This window comes from Charadrius vociferus, unplaced genomic scaffold (genome assembly GCF_000708025.1).
Source record: "Charadrius vociferus isolate BGI_N301 unplaced genomic scaffold, ASM70802v2 scaffold282, whole genome shotgun sequence".
NCBI classification, from domain to species: Eukaryota; Metazoa; Chordata; class Aves; order Charadriiformes; family Charadriidae; genus Charadrius; species Charadrius vociferus.
In genome coordinates this window covers 4,858,232-4,863,838 of record NW_009647731.1, presented here as the reverse complement: position 1 = coordinate 4,863,838, position 5,607 = coordinate 4,858,232, and the positions used below count along the sequence as shown (strand labels likewise).

General features: G+C 45.3%; 1 protein-coding gene across 1 annotated transcript in view; it reads right to left on the bottom strand.

Moving 5' to 3' along the window:
* The window catches only part of PDCD4 (programmed cell death 4 (neoplastic transformation inhibitor)), an 18,712-nt gene extending 16,896 nt beyond the window's left edge, over nt 1-1,816 (bottom strand). Inside the window, exon 1 of the mRNA XM_009881555.1 lies at nt 1,766-1,816. The gene's annotated coding sequence lies outside the window, so the exon portion shown is untranslated. The remainder of the gene's footprint in view (nt 1-1,765) is intronic.
* Nucleotides 1,817-5,607: the final 3,791 nt, after the last annotated feature.

Below are 5,607 nucleotides of genomic sequence, written 5' to 3'. Positions count from 1 at the left end.
CGCCGCTCGGCCGACCCCACAGCTACGAGGCGCTGCAGCCGCCTTCTCCGCGCCGAAACCCTGAGCGCCGTGCGCGGGTAGGACTGGCAGCACGGCCGTCCGCTACCTTCCAAACTTTCTGCCTTCTTTTAGTTCACAATTACCCTGTTTATTCTATACGCACTGCCTGAGGCCAGGCACCTAATTAGAGGCGGTAGTCTCCTTTCTTTGTCATGTGTTTTGCCTCCATTCACAGTGCCCCCTAAAAACTCTGCTAACCCTTTTGTTTTCTCTCTGTAACTTGTCACTCCGGAGAGCCCAAGCGACAGCAGTCCGGTGCTATGAGGAAAGACAATACAGATCCCTTCTGCTTTAGTCCTTTTGCATTGCAGGATTTTTCAGCAGCCAGCAAGAGAATCCTCCTCAGTTAACAGATTATGACCTGACTTTTCTAGTGGTTTTACATATTTTTCCAGTATAACTCCACTCCGATTCAGCATACTTTTAACTGAAGAGCCTCTGAATTCACTTACGGGCCCAGCTCTGCATGAATCATCAAAACTATATTTAAGACTCAAAACAACAGTGATCTGTTAAAAGACGGCGCAGCGTGATTGCTGTGTTTTTAATGGTGAATGGTCTGACTTCCCTGTCAGACAAGTGACAGAAAGAAAATCGCTCTTGTTCATGAAAACATAAGTTGCAGACATTTTCAAGTCTGGACAGTTTAACATGCTCACACAAGACTTTTTTCACATGCAACCTAGAGGCACCGTCAAAAGATTTTGTTTCCCCATCAATCAAAAAATAATTTCTAGTTTGCTCTTTGCACCTCCGCTGATTAGCACGTTACCAGGCAAACCGCTACAGTGTCATCACCAAGATTTGGAAAATAAATCCTAGCTATTAACACAGATCATGGAATTCAGCTTCCTCTGCAAGCCAGAAGAGGGGCTTTAAAGAGATTTTGCAGTGAGGAGGAAAGAGATGGCAGAGAAAATAGACTGAAATAGTAAACAGAACCTGCACAAGAGACTATGCCACAAAATACCACATCAGTGCATCGTGCCAATTACATGTTTTTAAAGCACAGTGGAAAATTGCTAGAGGATTATCTGGTGAAATTTAGGACTGGATCACTTTCAAGAGGCCCAAAAGCTGGGTCAGTAATGAAAAGAAGATGAAAACCTCTGAACCGTCCAGCACACCTCCAGACAAGAAAATGTAGTGTTTTTTCTTTCTTCTGCTGAATGTCTCTATTAGCAGCTGGGCTATCAATCACCGAAAAAATCTCATCTAGATTTGACTGCACATACTTTCTGATTTCTAAAACACTGTGACCTGAGAAAGGGCTGATGTGCATGAAAGATTATTTGTATTTTTCCATTGTATCAACCAGTCTGCTAAAAGATATTGCCTCCTTTTGCCTTTCTAACCTCAAAACCGCCTGCAATGTTTAAAAGACAGTTGATCACATGCTAATCTCTGAGCTGTAGAGACCTGCTTGCTCCCTCCCGACCGACCTCCCCCAGCCGTATTAATAGCAAACATACCACCAACATCCTCATCAAAACAAAAGAGCAGAATTCTTCCCCCCCATTAAAAAAACATCTCTTTTGACTGTTTCTGGCCAGTTTGCAGTTCCACGCAACCTGCTTAAGGCCCGCTCCCCGCCACCTGCATCCCGGGGTTACCTGTGCCCAGACCCTCCGCCACACCGACCCACGCCAAGTGGGGACCTACCGGCAGCCACTGGGGCCCTTCCACCCCTAACGCCGCCGATCACCTGGAGCAAAATGCTTGCACGGAAGGCGAGCAGGTCACTTTCTAGCCGCCTGCCTTCCTTAGAGCCTGCTGGGTTGTTTTCAAACTCTTCCCCTCCCTTTCTCACATGCTGGCCAAGCCCTCCCGCAACACCCAGGGGAGGAATCCATTGGCTGAAGTTCCCCAAAACGCGTGGAGCAGCCCTTCCCCCCCATCCGATGTCTAATGCACAATAGACACGGCCGGTGTCCAGCTTGCTGCCGGCCTTTGCTTTTCATCAAGGTTTATCTGAGCTGAAGCTGGGGTGACTCACGGAGGTCGCCTGACCTCCCAGCACCAGAGGGAGCAGGAAAAAGCAGGGAGAAGTGGCGTTGGGTTAGAAACATCGCAGAGCATTTTCGTTGCGCTCCCCGCTGTGGGTTTTTCAAAGTTTTACTTTCTGTTTTAAATATTTTCGATAGGCAGCATCTGTGCTCCTGACACCTCGGCAGTGTTGTTTGATTACAATCGAGTCTGTTACTGTGTCACTTGGAATATAAATTTCCACACATAATGCAGAGAGTAAAAATGTATCATATCTGTTGAATCAATCTGCTCTGTTCAGTTGCCTGTCTCTTGGCCTTCTGCTTTCTTTTCCTTCAGCCTACTTTTATTTTTGCATCTTCTGCGAAGGTGCCTTCAGAAAATGAACTGCAAGCACAGCAATCCCAATCTTCATCAGGCAGCGTCAGCTCCAGGTTGAAAGGATACTAAAACACGCCTTTGCTTTTTTTTTTTTTTTTTTTTTTTTCATGCTCGGTAATTAGCGTTCCTTTTGAACATCCTCCTGCAGCTCTATCCCTCAGCTGAGAACAGGGCTGCGCTGCAGACCTGTGTGTGCAGCTCCTGCCGAGGCTGGTCACCCTTGGGAGGTGGAGTGGGGATCAGCTAACGCTTGGAAACTGAAGTGTCACCCAGCGCGATGGCTTTAGATAAACACATTCCCGAACCACAGCTTGCCTGCCTCTATCCTGGCTTTCCAGGACTGGCCCCTCACATTGCACAAAAAGCCATCCCTCTTCACGTTTCTGAGTACACCCTCCTGGCAGAAGCGTTAGAATTGGGTTTGCTTTGTAAAACTGTTCCAGGCATGTCTCCTCTGTGCTGCAGTTGTCATCTGTTCGTTCTTGCCTTAACAAAAGGCAATCACGCATCTGAAAAGACGCTTTACTGGAAAGGGCTGAACTTGTGAAATGTGCAGAAAAATGGGAGTACTTGATTTAAGAGTTCCAGACAGTGAGTTCATTTAAAAGCTAACAACCAGAAATACCGCCTTTACCTCAGAATAATTGTCCTTTTTTTACTGGTTTAATGTGGGAGAAAATCTTAGGGAGCCATTTATTAAAACAAGGTGTGTTATTGCCTTGTAATTATTATTTGACAAGCTGAAGTCCTGTGATTAATAAATCATGTGCCTGCTTTTTGTGTGTGTATAATCACATGTTCTATATTTATATTGACAGAGGGTTACAGAATATTTACCTTTGTGCATAGGACTGGCAGGAACTTCTGTGCTACCACGTCTCCTATCACAGGCACCATGTGATATAATCCTTTTCATAAACTTATCAAGTTCCGTCCTCAAAGAGATTTAATATTTTGCATGCATGACTGCCAGGGGGAGGTTGTTCCAGAACCACATTGTCAAATGGTTAGTAACAATCTTCTAACCAAAATGTCTGATGCCTCTTTCTGATCATTTATTCTGTGCCAGCACTGGCCCTTAGCACCACCAGCTCTTCCTTCTCCCTTTCTGGGACTATTTATGCAGAGAAATCCTCCTGCTCTCAGCATTTGCTTTGCAAAATGAAGTGAGATAGCCTCTCCTCGAGCACACCCCAGCCTGGGCTGCACCTTTCCTGCTGCCTTTCAGGACTGCATTTCTCGCTTCGTGTTATTCCGTGATGGAAGTATGAGCTGCCACCTAGCTTGTAGGAAAAGGTTTGGTCATTTGTGCCTGTGACCGCCACTTTCTGCTGCTGACTGCTTGTTTCTGTGTAGTATCTCATCTTCCTTTGTCCTGAGGTTGCTTCATATTTTCTGTCCTCAGCAATTTCACCAGTTCTCCGCTAACATTAATGCCAAGCTCATTTACAAACTCACTTTGCCAGGAGTGATGTTTAACACTCCCCCGGTAACTGCCCTCCAGCCCGACAGCCCCATGCTGCTCTCACAGCAGGTCTTTATGGGGTTTATACCTTGTGCTAAAACGCTTCTCCCTTTTCTTAAGAACTTTCCACATGGCACCATATGAAATGTGCAATTTAAGTGCAGATAGGTGAGATCCACCCCATTTCCTTCACTAAGCAAATGGCTTGCAGCTTGCCTTACCCAAGAAAGATAAATGGGTTTGATAAACCCATTTAATCTCATGCCATTTACCTCTCTCTCTTTTGCTAGCCTTGCCTTCACCATTTGTTCTGAGGCTTTCCATACACTATTAAGCTGAAACCTTCATGCCTGTTCTTGTCCAGATCAGTTCACTTGTTCTGTACAGGCTCACTGTGCTCCTGTCCCTGACTGAGGGACCTGTTAAAGACATCGGGCCAGTTCTTCCAGAGCTCCGGCATGCGGATTAGCCCGTTCCTCTGCCTTTGGTGCAGGAAAGAGCCCTGAGGTTTGCTTCTATCCTGGCCATGAACATTTTCATACCCCCATCTCATTATCCTTCTCATCTGCAGCCACGTGATTAACATCCTTATCCTCAGTGAAAGTTAAGGCAAAGTATGAGTTTGAGGTTTGCACATAGCTACTATACATTAAGCTCTATCCCGTGTAATCTCTCCTTTTCCTTCCCTGTTTTCTTCAGCTGTATGCAACTGGGAAAAACATTTTCCCATTTTTATGAATATCCAGTAAAAGACAAAACTCCAACTCATTTTTTGAGATGTAGCTCTTATAACCAAACGGTTAGTTTGCTTTTTAAAATTCTTGTAATGACTGCTCATTCTCAGTATCATTTCAGAGGTTCTGAAATTCATTTAACTGCAGTCTCTGCTTTCAAGTTTTCCCCCTTGTCTGGGTTTTATCCCCACTGAAGTTATACTCAATTAACTAGAGTTTTATCCCCAGTGCCGGAGTCCCATCCCAGTAAAGTTTAGACTTGTAAATCTCTGAGCTCCTAAGGAAAGCTGACTATATGGATTAGTTCCTGTGATTTCTTTAAATACACCCCCTGGAAGTCTGAAGCTGTATCAGTCACGCCTGTCTTGATCACAAGCTTATAATATTTTAAGAATTGGGGTACTGTTTACCATTAAAAAACCTGAATCATCTCAAGTCTCCTAGAAGAAACTTGACCAAAGTATATTTTCCTAATATTTCTAGGGTAAAAATAAGCAACACAGTGGAAGAGCAGAAGTAGAGTAGTTGCCTTTTTTTTAGAAATATTTTTTTACCTTAAAAATCTAGCTGTCCACAACTATTTTGTGGTACTTCACCAAAAAGGTGGTTTACCTCAGCAGGGCCAGGAGACTCAGCCCAGGCCTTCTGGCCAGTGAGGTCTAGAGGTCTACCTGCCTTTCTTCACCCTGTTTCATGTCTGCTTTTTTCTCTGTCTGTCTCCTCTCTCTCCCCCTCTTCAGTCCCTCCTCCTGGCTTTCCTCTCTGCTGACACACTGTCCCAAAGTCCCAGCACTGGACTGAAGGCAGCGAAGTGATGGTGTATGAGGGCTTGATGTTTTCAGCTCTCTTGCTGCAAGGCACAGAGGTTTGGCACCCAGTGCATCCCACAGCGCAGCCGGCCATGCCAGCCAAAGAGTGTAACATCTTAGAAATGTATTTCTGATCTCCTGGCGGGTGTCTGCATGCTTATCTAGGCTCCTT